The 14366-nt window shown below is 53.6% G+C and overlaps 5 non-coding genes across 5 annotated transcripts; 3 read left to right on the top strand and 2 right to left on the bottom strand.

Annotated features, from left to right (window-relative positions):
• Positions 1-1176: 1176 nt before the first annotated feature.
• On the top strand, positions 1177-1258 carry TRNAS-AGA. Its single transcript has one exon. It is a non-coding gene; the product is annotated as a tRNA-Ser (tRNA).
• A 1850-nt stretch (positions 1259-3108) lies between these two features.
• On the bottom strand, positions 3109-3202 carry TRNAI-UAU. The gene is made up of 2 exons: positions 3165-3202; positions 3109-3144 (listed from the first exon to the last, which is right to left on the bottom strand). It is a non-coding gene; the product is annotated as a tRNA-Ile (tRNA).
• A 2262-nt stretch (positions 3203-5464) lies between these two features.
• Positions 5465-5537, top strand: TRNAF-GAA. Its single transcript has one exon. It is a non-coding gene; the product is annotated as a tRNA-Phe (tRNA).
• A 3550-nt stretch (positions 5538-9087) lies between these two features.
• Positions 9088-9181, top strand: TRNAI-UAU. The gene is made up of 2 exons: positions 9088-9125; positions 9146-9181. It is a non-coding gene; the product is annotated as a tRNA-Ile (tRNA).
• A 1827-nt stretch (positions 9182-11008) lies between these two features.
• Positions 11009-11090, bottom strand: TRNAP-AGG. Its single transcript has one exon. It is a non-coding gene; the product is annotated as a tRNA-Pro (tRNA).
• Positions 11091-14366: the final 3276 nt, after the last annotated feature.

Here is a 14366-nt window from a genome sequence, read left to right as displayed (position 1 = left end):
TTCGAATCCGGGTCACGGCATTAATTTTTGGTGGGGAAGGGCTATCCTGCAGCACGCCTCATGGCTCAGTCTGATGGCGTCTGTTTGTAAAGAGAGCCATCAGCCGGTCCTCTCAACACTGCTATTATAAGTCCTGTGCACTAACCCATTGCACCTCTGGTGCCCACCTGAGGGTCTTGTCTCCTTGATTCATGGATGGATTAGCGGAGTGGGGGGGTTGCATTAGCTAAAACAAATTCATATTAAAGGCTGCAGGATGGCAGCAGCAGAGGTGAGGAGCCTCCTTCCATGTGCTAGAGCTGGTTCCCCTTCCGTTGCTCAGGGGAAGGTTGGTGCTTTGAGCCCACCCGGTGCTGGAATGTCTCATGGGTGAGATTAACAAGACTCTTGAGAAGAGAAGAGAAGGGAGGGGAGGGGAACTCTTTTCTATCCCTGCCTAGCTCCATTGGTCTCCTGTGGCCCTCTGCTCCCCTGTTGGGGAGATGCAGAGACAAGCCCCCATCTGGGTGAGTCACGGAGAGGCTGTGTCCCATGGCGTGTGTGGGGGAGAGGGGGAGGGTTGAATGGGGCTCAAGGGGAGAAGGTTGTGTGTGACAGTGTGTGCGGGAGGGGGAGGGTGTGTTCCTTAGGATAGAAATGGTAGAAAACACAGGGGCAGTGACAGTGAAGCCCCGTGTCTGTGTTATAACCCTGTGTGGTGCTGCCGTTCACCACATGCCTCAGCTACTGAGTGTCCCTCTTAGAGATGCCAACCAGAACTGATTTCAGCTGCTGGACAGCTCTGCTAGGTCTTTATTCATTTGTACAGGAAAATGCTGAGTGTTTAAATTCATTTCAAGCCCCCTGCCCCCATTCGGCGAACTCCTGAACATACTGGAGAAAATCCTGCCCCCTGCTATTGGAACGATGTGCTGGAGATTTGACTAGGAAAGGGACTGTCTGAATTGTCAGAGTGGGGAATGAACAACAATCTACAGCAATGTCGTTCACACAAACACCCTCTAATCATGCTCCAACCGGAAGGGAAATGGGCAGGAATTCTCACTGTTCAGCCATTGACACACTTACACTAATGCACATCCATGAGTATGCTGGGGAAGTTGGTCTGAGCAAACAATTTGAAGTGACAATTCAGTGAGAACAAAATCATCATGCAGTAAAATGAATACACGTCAAGTAGTTGTGGCCGAGTGCTTAAGGCGATGGACTAGAAATCCATTGGGGTCTCCCTGCGCAGGTTTGAATCCTGCCAACTACGCAAGCGCTGTGCTGCTGTTGTTATTATTACAGTCTTAGTGCCTGAGCATCCACAGTGCGAACTGGAGATAAATCTAGTTTCACTCTGTCTACACTTAAAACGCTGCTGTGGCACTGCTATAGCACTTTGGAGTAGACAGTGACTGGAGGGATTTTCCCATCCCTCTAATAGCTGCATGGACAGAACAATTCTTCCTTTTCTTTAGCACTATCTAACCCGGTCTTAGGTCACCTTAACTATATGGGATGGGATGGGATGGGATCGGTGGGGTGGGGGTCACACCCTGAGAGATGTCGCTTTGCCAGTTCAGTGCCCAGCATACACCAGCCCTTAGATCCCTCTGGGTATTTCAGTGCAGGCACTGACATGTGAGAGGAAAACATCAGCTCACAGAGACTGAATTCCCCACATTTAATCTCACTGCACTTTCCAGAAAGTCACAAAATTCAATTCATTCTTGCTAGGAGAGAGAAAAAATAAGTGATACTAAGTTTTTGGCTTGGTTAAATAAAATTAAGTGTTTAATTAATATAGTAAAAATCTGTACTGCTTCCTCTAACTAACACCACAGCGTGAAATAGGAACAGAGACAAAGCTTGTCAGTGACGACTAATTTCACAAATGATCTTCCCATTATTAATTTCCACATTGCCCCTATTGGAGGTCTGGGCACCTCCAGTGTCATTGCTCTGCGTTCACCTTCCCCTAGAATTGTTCTCGGACATTCGCTTTCCTCTGCAGCCTGGGGCTCGGGTCACTTGCTGGAGGATTCCCTGCACCTTGAGGTCTTAAAGCCACAATTTGAGGACTTCAATACCTCAGACATAGGTCAGGGGTTTGTTACAGGAGTGGGTGGGTGAGATTCCGTGGCCTGCATTGTGCAGGAGGTCAGACTAGATGATCATAATGGTCCCTTCTGACCTTAAGTCTATGAATCTATGAATCTAGTCCCAAATTTGGAAAACTGTGCAGTTCAGCATGAGAATAGTGACCCCGGCTCCTTCCTGCACCTGCTCTACATTGCTCCACAGCAGCTTCTCCCCCTGCAGAGTCACCCCAGCACGGCAGTGCAGCCGCCCAGGGTTCAGCAGGGGCCCCTGGCAAGGACAGTGGGTGCAGCTAACAGCCCAGTGTGCCTGGCCCTGAAGCAGCTGTAAAAAAGCAACCCCCCCCCACAGAAGTACAGAGACTGAATTCCTTAACTTTAACATCATGGCCCCCTGTAGAAAGCCACACGTGTCAGTTGTATTTTCACAGGGAGATGCAAAAATCAAGTGACACCAATTTTTAAGTTGAGTAAATAAAGTTGAGGAGAGAGTTATTAACCTCACAAAAATATACTAAAGATCCCTCAACATAACACCTGAAGGTGAACTATGAACAGAGACAAACCTTGTCAGCAAAGGCTCATTTCCCAAACGATCCTCAAAATGTTACTAATTCCCACCCCTCCTCCACAGGAGCTCTGGGCAGTGTAACTGTTCTGCAGGCAGCTTCCCATTCAATGCTGTTGTGGGACATTCCCAGGCCTGGAAATGTACCAACGACAGAATTTGAAGAGCAAACCTGGCTCCCCGCACCAGGCGGGATTTGAGTGTTTTGTCCCTGTCACTTAGTCTTTGTCAATAGTACAGACGCCAGGGGCAGGACTCCAGGCTCTGCTTGAGGGATCCTGGCCCAGGGGCTGTGGGGGGAGAAAGGATTGTAGATTCTGACCTGTGCTCTTGAGAGGAGGTAATAAGTGAAGGGGCATTTCTGACTCCTCCCTTCCCTCAGTGTCCCCAGGGCTGGAATTCTACATTCCACAGGGCCAAACAAGGGGGTGATGCCACTTGGCTAATGAAAACCAGCGCTCCAGGTGAGGTTTGAACTCACAACCTCAGCATAGCTCGTCTCAGCACTGCCCTATAAGTACTGTGCGCTAACCAATTGCGCCACTGGAGCACCTGTTAATTGCTCTTCTCCCAGTTCCCTAGGCTGATAAAGGCGAGGAGTGACCCCAAAACATTCTCAGTGGTGTTGAGAGCAGGTAACGACAAGTGTTGTACTCGGTGGGGTGGATTCTTCTTAAGGGTTCCAGGCCCCATTTGACCCTTTTGTTCTTCCCTGTGTAATAACAGAGCTGGTTAAGACTCAATGGAGCGTCCTGCTGCAGACCAACAGATCTCAAATCACTGATAACCAGCTCTAAGCGTTAGTCCTGCTTTGGGACAGTGTCTCTCATGCAACAAACTGCCCAATCTGCGCTAGCAGTGAGGCTCCCTCACTAACAGCTGAAATCAGGGAGAGCTGTGTGAAGTGCAGGGACCCAGGGTTGCCTGAACAGGGGAGAACAACACCCCAGGACTTTTAAAAATGGGAGGGCTCTGCCTTACCACTTTGTAATGACCGTAAGGGCATGAGGAAGGGGCAGCATAGGAGTCTATGTAGCTCTGATTTTTGTCTTCTGACAGTAGCCAATACCAGGTGCCCTAAAAGCCACTCCCCAACACACCACTGGGAGTTGAACCCAGGATCTTCTGTTTACAAAACAGGTGTTTTAACCAGCTAAGCCATGGTGCCTGCTGTTACTTAAAGTACCGTGTCTGTGCACACCTGACTCTGTGCCAATCCCCACTGGGCCCTGACAAGTGTTGCTCATGTTTGGATTCTGTAAAGCAGAGGAGCAGGTGAAGTTTTGCTCCCAAGGTGGGTGTGTGATTCTTTGGACAGGTCTACACTACAAAATTAGGTTGGTGTAATTACATTAAGGTGTTGGAGTTGAAATCCACTAGAGTTCCCCTGCGCAGGTTCAAATTCTCATCACAGCGAGGCCTGTGTTTTAGCCAGTCTCGAACCCGGGCAACACCTCTGTAAAGCCCCCTGAGACACTTCCCACTCCAAGGAAATCCTGTTCTGCTCCTTTCATAGAGATGCCTGGGACACCACCTCACACTGTGTCCCTGAGGGGTCAGGCAAATTCTCAGCACCTGAACCGTCTGCCACTCACGTGGTGCCCCATAGATCAGCCATAGCCCTGGTTCCTCTCCTCTCTAGAGTGCGAAAGGAGCCAAGTCAGCGACTCCATGGGAGCTACGGGGCTGCAGAACCAACAGAGAAAAAATAGGTGCTCAGCCCCCACTGGCAGCCAGCTCCCCCCCCCCACTACAGGCCTTGCCGACAAGCTCCTCCTCTTCCCCTTCAGTGACTTCCACCTGCCAGTGATCAGCTGTTCAGTGGGGTGCAGGAGGCGCTGGGCGGGGAGCAGGGCCGGCTCCAGACCCCAGCACGCCAAGCGCGCGCTTGGGGTGGCATTTTGCCGGGAGGCCGGCAGGCGGCTCCGGTAGACCTTCCGCAGTCATGCATGCGGAAGCTCCACCAGAGCCGCGGGACCAGCGGACCCTCCGCAGGCACGTCTGCAAGAGGTCCCCCGGAGCCGCCCCCTGCAGCGTGCCGCCGTGCTTGGGGCGGCCAAATTCCTAGAGCCGCCCCTGGCGGGGACGGGGAGGAGCAGGGACAAAAAGAGGTGGGAGAAGGAGAGGAATGGGGCAGGAAGGTGCAAGCTGGGAAGAGATGGGACAGGGGTGGGGGCTTGGGGGAAGGGGTGGAGTGGGGGCAGGGCCTAGGGTGGAAAGGGGAGGATTTGTCCTGGACCCCAGACCCCTCTAGGGCTGGCCCTGAAGGGAAGCACCGACTATCACAGTGACAATACAACTGACCAGCCTTGCGGGGGAGGCTGAGGGAGATCCGCACTCACCAGGTCTCTTCTCTCCCCCACGGTGAGCCAGACACTGCTCTCCCCTGCCTCTCACTCTAGCAGCTGGACGCCAAGGAGCCATTTCCCCACAGGAAGTGCATTGAGTGCCCCTGTGCTACTGGGGGGCTGGTGCTGCTGCTGCTGCTTCCCGAAATGACGCCCAGTGGGGGAAGCCAGGACAACAGGGTGGGGCGGCAAGCGGTGGCCAGACTCTCACCGCCAGGGTCTAGTCTTGCTCAGGGTCCAGCTCAACTTCCTCCCCGCGCCACTGGCCCCCAGTCCCCTTCCACCACCAGGTCAACCCGGGCACTAGGGCAGGAACAGGGTGAGGCAGCAAGTCAAGCTGAGCAAGGCAGGCAAAAGCGAGTCTTGTCTTCATGGGCCGCTCACAATGACGTCCTTTTTGTGTGCAACTGCTGCAAAAACATCCCGGGCAGAGGAGCAACAGGCCAAAACACTACAATGCAGCTGCCAAAGTAGCTCAGTTGGGCGAGCGTTAGACTGAAGATCTAAAGGTCCCTGGTTCAATCCCAGGCTTTGGCAGGCCCTTTTATACCTCTTTGTACAGGGATGGCTTGTTTTCTGGGAGCACAGAGGTGCCTGCACCCAAGGTGAGTCCCTGAGCTTGGGCTCTGCAATAGGAAAAAAAAACCTGTGGGCTTCTGCCCCTAGTTGGCTGGCCTGACCCTTAACAATGAAGGATGGGAGCTGTCTCTCCTATGTGAGTTATTGGTGGACCCAATATGGCAGGAACAGAGTGAGGCAGGGTGGCCCCCAGGAATGGTGCCAGAGGGGGTGCTGGGTAGTGACAGGCAGGAATAGGGGATGAAAACTCCTCTGTGCAGCTGAGTAAGGGCAGTGCCCTGGAACGGGCATCTGTGAAAATGGGAAGGTGGCAGGGATTTGGGGGCCCAGGAGGAGATGCTAGGTGTTCATTGCCTTGGAGCAGCTGGACTTGGACATGGTGGGTGTTGAGGAAATGCACATTAACAACTCTAGGGTAGCTTGATGGGCAGAGAATGATTGGTGGAAGGGCCCATCTCTCTGGTCCTCCAGGCCAGTGAAGAATGATGGGGTTGGAGTCTTGCTCTTCACATTCATGGTGTGAGTACAGAAGGGGCTGGAGCTCCCACCAGGGAGAGCATTACTGGTGGGCTTTGTGCTCTGCAGCACTGGTTATGGCTATATTAGTGTGTATGGTCCCCAGTTAAGGTGTAAAAGGAAAGTTCTATAAAGGAACTGGCTCCCTTCCTCTGGACCGCACTGTTTTTGGTGTTGGGGGGGATTTCAATTGTTGCAGCCGGCCTGAGGACTGCTGGTCCTGTTTTCCCGACCGTCAGAGGAAACTCATCTATGGTGAGCACTACCTGGTGCAGGTCTGTAGCAAGGTTGGCTTAGACGACGTGTTTCTCCACAGTGGAACCAGTGGAGGGCAGGCGGTAGCCTCCTATTCCTCTGATCTGAGCTCACACCAGCTGCAGAGGGGATACACCTTTCTGTGGGGACAGGCCAGGAGTCGCACTGACCGGATTTACATGAAGGAGAGCACGTCGACAGCCCAGTGCAGGGTGGTGCCAATGGACTGTTTGGATCATGCAGCTCTCACCGTGTGCTCAATGTGGGCAATTCCCTGATCCAGGGCAGAGGATATTGGAAGCTGAACATCCAGAGCTTGCAAGATAAAGGGGCAGGACGGCAAGTCCTGGCGGTGTTGGCAGAACGGGAAAGCATCAGAAGGTTCAATGGCAACCAGGGGGATTGGTGGGAGTCGGTGAGGGAGGAGTTGGCGGCTTTGTTCCGGCAGTTGGGCAAACACCACAACATTAAAGAAACCAACAGTGCAAAGTCCTGCAGCATCGCCTGTGAGTTTTTTTTCCCTCACGCTGGGTGACTGATGCCCACTGGAGACAGGTCTTTGGTCTGGCTGGATCAATGGGCTGGCGGCTATAGGTTGGGGTCCTAGAACTTAACAGTCTGGCTAGAGAGTCCTGTGGTTTGACCATATGGTTTTTTCTCGCTGCTTCACCTGATGCCCACAACTTTGGTCCCTGCAGCTGCCACACTCTTCCTCTTGCCCACATGGCATTTAAAGGAAGCAGGGCCAGGGCCAGGCTTCATAGTCAGGGCTAGGCAGGAGGGAGGCAGAGTCCCAGGCTGGAGCCCAGCACCTCTCCTCCTCTGGGCACCTGGAGCAGAGGCAGCAGGTGCTGACAGCTCCAAGGGAAGGCTTAAAAGCCACAGAGCAACCGAGGGCAGGGCCAGAGGAGGGGAGAACCATGCCTATGTGTGGCCAGCAGACAGCCACAGAGACACCCGGCCAGCCTGCTCTCTGCTCCCTGCCATGCCGAACCCCCACTGAAGGCCACTCACAGACCAGCATTCGTTCTGCGGCCGGCCAGCATCACAAGGTGGTTGGAAAGCAGGTGGGGCCTCTGACCGTTCCCACTCAATGGGCTCCTTTTGGCAGTGGGGCAGGAGATATTTCCCCCAAGAGGCTCTTTCCCAGCTGCTGAGAAGCACAGAAGTACCCGGTGTTTGCTCTTGCGGTGAAAGGGGTTAATACATTTAGGCGGCCTGGCTAGCTCAGCTGGCAGCACCTCTGGCTCTTACTCTGAAGGTTGAAGTTACAATTCCCTGTTTGGGTGCTTGGGGCTCCTCTTCAACAATACAACACACAATCTGCTTAAGCCCCCACCCAGTAACCTGGGGAAACTAACCCTGGCCACTGGGTGCCTCTAAGAGGCGATACTTTCCTCACTCACATGCACTGAGTGTAGAAAAGAAACTTTAAGAAAAAGGAGGAAAATCACCTTGTATTAACTTGGGAAAACACCACAATCAGGATTCATAACACAACACTATGAGCAAAACACCCACCCACAGTGCGCTGGGAAGTGGCCTTTTGCCTCAGGCTCCTAAATCCAGACACCAGAAGCTCTGTGGATGTGCCCCTCCCTTCACTGCACCTCACCCACAGCTGCTGTCCTGGGTCAGTGAAAACCTAGAGTTCACCTCTCACCTCCTGGGGGGAAAGCCCCTTTCTCCCTCCGCTGTCTGGCCACATTGCCGGCCACTTGCCGTTCCCCCCTGTCACCGCTCTGCTGGCCACCCTCTCTGCTCTGGGGCGTCTTGTGGTCCCACCAGGAGCGGAACAGGCTCCCTAAAAGCAGGGCCACCCAGAGGATTCGGGGGTCTGGGGCAAAGCGGGGGAGCGGACATAAAAAAAGGCGCCACATGCTGCGGCATCTTCAGTGGCGCTTGTACTCACTGGGCGGCATCCGAGTCTTCAGTGGCAGCGGGTCCTTCACTCGCTCCGCATCTTCAGCAGTACCGAAGACCCAGACTGCTGCCGGGTGAGTAAAAATTAAAAAGGTGCCTCTAGCCAGGGAAGGGATTCTAGGCCAGGGCTCACGGGGGCCCTGCGGGGTCGGGGCCTGGGGCAAATTGCCCCATTTGTGTCCCCCCCGGCAGCCCTGCCTAAAAGTAACATCCACCAGAGCCCGAGCAGTAGCCCCACCCCTTCCACTCGAGGCAACACCCCTGCCCCACCCCTCTCCCCAAGGACCCGCTCCTACGCTGCCTCTTCCCCCCAGACCCCTCCTCCCGCTCACTGCTCTCCGTCCCCTCCCCCCCTCACTCGCCCTTACGGTCATTACAAAGTGGCAAGGCAGAGCCCTCCCATGTTTAAAAGCCCTGGGGTGTTGTTCCCCCCTGTTCAGGCACCCCTGGGGCCCTGCACTTCACACAGCTCTCCCTGATTTCAGCTGTTAGTGAGGGAGCCTCACTGCTAGCGCAGACTGGGCAGTTTCTTGCATGAGAGACACTGTCCCAAAGCAGGACTAATGCGTAGAGCTGGTTATCAGTGATTTGAGATCTGTTGGTCTGCAGCAAGACTCTGCATTGAGTCTTAACCAGCTCTGTTATTACACAGGGAAGAACAAAAGGGTCAAATGGGGCCTGGAAACCTTAAGAAGAATCCACCCCACCAAGTACAACACTTGTCGCTACCTGCTCTCAACCCCATGGAGAATGTTTTGGGGTCACAACTTGGCTTTATCAGCCTAGGGGTCTCAGAGAATCACAATTAGCAGGTGCTCCAGTGGCGCAATGGGTTAGCGCACAGTACTTATAGAGCAGTGCTGAGAGGAGCTATGCTGAGGTTGTGAGTTCAAACATCACCTGGAGCACTGGTTTTCATTAACCAAGTGGCATCACCCCCTCATTTGGCCCTGTGGAATATAGAATTCCAGCCCAGGAGAACCTGAGGAGGAGTCAATAAAGGCCCCCTTCAATTATTACCTCCTCTCCTGAGCTCAGGTCAGAATCTACAATCCTTTCTCTGCCACCAGCCCCTGTGCCAGGATCCCTCAAGCAGAGCCTGGAGTCCTGCCCAGGGCGTCTGTACTATTGACAAACACTAAGTGACAGGGACAAATCCCGCCTGGTGCGGGGAGGCAGGTTTGCTCTTCAAATTCTGTCTTTGGTACATTTCCAGGTCTGGGAATGTCCCACAACAGCATTGAATGGGAAGCTGCCTGCAGAACAGTTACACTGCACAGAGCTCCTCTGGAGGAAGGGTGGGAATTAGTAACATTTTGAGGATCGTTTGGGAAATGAGCCTTTGCTGACAAGGTTTGTCTCTGTTCATATTTCACCTTCAGGTGTTATGTTGAGGGATCTTTAGTATATTTTTGTGAGGTTAATAACTATCTCCTCAACTTTATTTACTCAACTTAAAAATTGGTGTCACTTGATTTTTGTATCTCCCTGTGACAATACAACTGACACGTGTGGGTTTCTACAGGGGGTCATGATGTTAAAGTTGGGGAATTCAGTCTCTGTACTTGTGTGGGGGGAGTGTTGCTTTTTCACAGCTGCCTCAGGGCCAGGCACACCGGGCTGTTAGCTGCACCCACTGTCCTTGCCAGGGGCCCCTGCTGAACCCTGGGCGGCTGCACTGCAGTGCTGGGGTGACTCTGCAGGTGGCGAAGCTGCTGTGGAGCAATGTAGAGCAGGTGCAGGAAGGAGACGGGGGTCACTATTCTCATGCTGAACTGCACAGTTTTCCAAATTTGGGACTAGATTCATAGATTCATAGACTTAAGGTCAGAAGGGACCATTATGATCATCTAATCTGACCGCCTGCACAATGCAGGCCACAGAATCTCACCCACCCACTCCTGTAACAAACCCCTATCCTATGTCTGAGTTATTGAAGTCCTCAAATCGTGGCTTAGAGACCTCAAGGTGCAGGGAATCCTCCAGCAAGTGACCCCGTGCCCCATGCTGCAGAGGAAGGCGAATGTCCGAGAACAATTCTAGGGGAAGGTGAATGCAGAGCAATGACACTGGAGATGCCCAGACCTCCAGTGGGGGCAGCGTGGAAATTAATAATGGGAAGATCATTTGTGAAATTAGTCGTCACTGACAAGATTTGTCTGTTCCTATTACACGCCTTCGTGTTAGTTAGAGGAATCAGTACAGATTTTTACTATATTGCTTAAACACTTAATTTTATTTACCCAAGCCAAAAACTTTAGTGTCACTTATTTTTTTCTCTGTCCTAGAAAGAATCAATTGAATTTTGTGACTTTCTGGAAAGTGCAGCGAGATTAAATGTGGGGAATTCAGTCTCTGTGTTTGCGAGCTGATGTTTCCCTCTCACAGGTCAGTGCCTGCATTGAAATACCAAGAGGAATCTAAGGGCTGGTGTACGCTGGGCACTGAACTGGCAGAGCGACGTCTCTCAGGGTGTGAAACCCCCCCAAACCCATAGAGTTAAGGTGACCTAAGCCCGGGTTAGATAGTGCTAAAGAAAAGGAAGAATTGTTCTGTCAATGCAGCTATTACAGGGATGGGAAAACCCCTCCAGTCACTGTCTACTCCAGAGTGCTATAGCAGTGCCACAGCAGCATTTTAAGTGTAGACAGAGTGAAAGTAGATGTGGCTCTAGTTTGCACTCTGGATGCTCAGCCACTAAGTCTACAGTAATAATAAAAACAACACAGTACTTGCATAGTTGGCAGGATTTGAACATGCGCGGGTAGACCCCAATGGATTCCTAGCCCATCGCCTTAACCACTTGGCCACAGCTATTGGATGTACAGCTGTATCATTTCATGATGATTCTGTTCTCACTGAATTGTCACTTCAAATTGTTTGCTCAGACCAGCTTCCCCAGCACACTCACTGCTGCACATCAGTGTAAGTGTGTCCTTAGGTGAACAGCAAGAATTCCTGCCCATTTCCCTTCCGGCTGGAGCAAGATGAGAGTGTGTTTGTGTTAATGACATTGCTGTAGATTGTTGTTCATTCCCCACTCTGACAATTCAGACAGTCCCTTTCCCATTCAAATCTCCAGCACATCGTTCCAATAGCAGGGGGCAGGATTTCTCTGGGGCACTGAAATTTTTTCAGGGGGCTGGTGCATGAACTCAGCCTTGCATTCCACCCTTGATGTTTCATGGACTAACAACAGGAGCAGAAAGAAAGAGCCGAGCCAACATCTCCCTGGCAGGGATGCAGGTGCCACGTCCCCTCTGTCTGACCATCGCCATTGCAGGAGAGAAGGGGTCACTGGAATCGAAGGCCCTGGCTCAGACCAGAGACACAGGGAGGTTTTGCTGTTCACGGATCTGTGCAAAGGAAATTGTGTCTCTGTGGGAAATTGAGGCAGGAAATGAAACACCCATTGTCCTAAGGAATGTGGGTGAAGGACTCGGCCTGAGCAATGATTTAACAGGGGTTTGTTTCAATGTATTGGCCTGATTAAAACTATGGCTAAAAGCCCCCTGTACCAGGGGCTGCGGGACAGGACAGGCAGTTCTGTGCAGAGTGTTCAGAGCTGCCCCGTATCTGCCCTTTGTCTGCACCGCCCCTGCTCCCAGAATGCACCAGGCCCTGGACTGAACTCTTCCCCTGCCGGCCGAGGTGGTTTCGTTTGCTGTGATCCTGTTGGCTTGGCAGGGGGGGAAGTGACAGTCCCACCCCAGAGCCAATGCCCCCCTGTCACCCAGCCCCCTGACCCCCAGCAGTGCAGGTCAGCCAGGAGCTGGGCCCTGCCAGGCACTCAGGGGCGTCTCCCCTGCAGCTGGGGTCTCTCCCCAGCGTGGTCTGTGGGAGCTCGCGCACTAACAGGGCAGCGGCAGCAGCCGCGTGGTGGGTTGGGCTGGTGACCCGGGTCCATCTCCTGGGGTCGGCTGGGTTCATGCACAGGTGACTGGCCCCAGCCACCGGCCGAGCCCCACGGCCACGCTGCTGCTGTTACCGCACTAGCCCCTCACGCCCCCATTCCCTCACTGAAGCCAGGAGAAGGTTTGCAGCGAGGAGGTTGGGGGGGGGGGGTTGACCCCAGTATCCCAGAGCTGATTCTCCTCACAAAGGGGTGTGTGCATGTGGTGGGTGCCGTGTGCAACGCCCTGTGCCCATGAGGAGGGGACCGGAGCTCTGCCAGCAGGAAGATTTATCCTGCAGGAGCCCTGCCTCCCTCCCCCAGGGGTTCCCCTGGAGCAGAGAAGCTTTGAATCCTTGCTGGAGACTAGAGACGCCCGAGCAGCACAAGCTGCCTGGCAGAGGTTCTGGATCAGGGCCTCACGGGCACATTGGGTTCATTCCCTCAGGGCTGCCCTGCCCAGTGCCAGGGCTGCTCTCACTCCCCAGCACAGAGGGGGCTGCAGGCTCTTTGCCAAGCTGGGTCCCAGCTCAAGGCAGATTTAACACTAACAGGGGGCCCAGGCATGTGCTGGTGCCGCTCAGGGAGGGAATCTGGGCCAAAGACTGATTAGAAATTGGGTAACACTAAAGTGGGACTAGAAAGACCCTTGCTGGGACGTGGCGGGTAGGTAGCCCCCATTGTGTACCCTGCCCTCGCCGAGAAGTCTCTGGGAGAGTGGATTCTTCTTAATGGGCCACCAGCACGTCTCGTTGGGCCTGATGTCGGCTGCTCCTTTGCTGATACTGACAAGCTAGTTGTGGGCCTTCCCCACTCACCCCATAGCTCCGGGATGCACAGACAGCAACACTGGTGTGGAAGAAACGAACGCCACTCTCAGGTTTCAAGATCCTTAAGATCACTGACTTGCCCACACAAATGTCAGGGAGTAGAACTCAGTGGTAGAGTGTTTGACTGCAAATCAAGTAGTCCTTGGTTCAAACCCAAGTATCCCCTTGAAAACCTGGTCCTTCAACAAAAACAATTATTTCCATTTTCATTATGTTCAGGAGCTCCACTGACTAGGGATGCCTGAAATGAACAGAAACACTCAACATTTTCCTGTGCAAATGCATAAAAACCTAGAAAACATGTCCCTCCAATGAAATCAATTCCAATCCTCTAAGTGTCTAGGTTTGTTTTCATCAATGAAACAAAGGCACATGAAGACACATTTGCAGGTCCTTGGCCTCCATGGGCTACAATGTGCAGAAGAACAAGAACCACGTCCACTTGGGAGGCATGGACTAGTCTGTGTTACATTTGGTAAGTAAGTTGCCATTGCGACTGAAAACTCTACTGGGGGTGGACAGGAGCCTGTTGCAAAACTAAAATAACCAAGATTTACCAAATTCCCTGTTACACATTCAATCCTCTCTTTTTTCTATTCTATTAAACTGGGAGCAAGTTACCAGTGACCCAGGGCTGGGGCGGAAGGAGGGTGCAAGTGGGGGGAGGAGCCCAGGGCTGGGGCAGCAGGGGGTGTGTGAGTGGGGGATCACTGGTAGTGGGGAAGGGGAGAGTCGAGAGCTGGGGCAGCACGGGGTGTGTGTGGGGGAGAGCCCAGGACTGGGTTGGCAGGGGGGTGAGGGTCAGGAGGTAGAGCCCAGGGCTGGGGCAGCAGGGGGGTGCGAGTGGAGGGAGGTCCAGAGCTGGGGAGGCAGGGGGTGCAGGTGTGGGGAGGGGAGAGCCCAGGGCTCAGGCAGCAAGGAGATGCGGGGGACAGACAAAAATTTTTTTGCTTGGGGAGGCAAAAAACCTAGAGCCAGCCCTGCCTCCACATACCGTGATGTAGGTAGGAGCCAGGGGTGGGTCTAGGAATTTCGCCGCCCCAAGCATGGCAGCACTCCACGGGGGGGCGCTCTGGCGGTCGCCGGTCCCACGGCTCTGGTGGACCTCCTGCAGACGTGCCTGCGGAGGGTCCGCTGGTCCCGCGGCTCCGGTGGAGCATCCGCAGGCACGCCTCGGGAGGTCAACTGGAGCCGCCTGCCGCCCTCCCACCAACCAGTGGAGCGCCCCCTGCGGCATGCCGCCACAAGCATGTGCTTGGCATGTTGGGGCCTGGAGCCGGCCCTGGTAGGAGCGGATCATTAGTATCCCTACTTGAAAGAGGGACAAGCTAAGGCTGAGAAAGGAGAATTGACTTGTCTTAGGTCACACAG

The sequence above is a fragment of the Mauremys mutica genome, unplaced genomic scaffold, assembly GCF_020497125.1.
Source record: "Mauremys mutica isolate MM-2020 ecotype Southern unplaced genomic scaffold, ASM2049712v1 Super-Scaffold_100099, whole genome shotgun sequence".
Lineage (NCBI taxonomy): Eukaryota > Metazoa > Chordata > Testudines > Geoemydidae > Mauremys > Mauremys mutica.
This window is presented reverse-complemented; position numbering and strand designations above follow the sequence as displayed.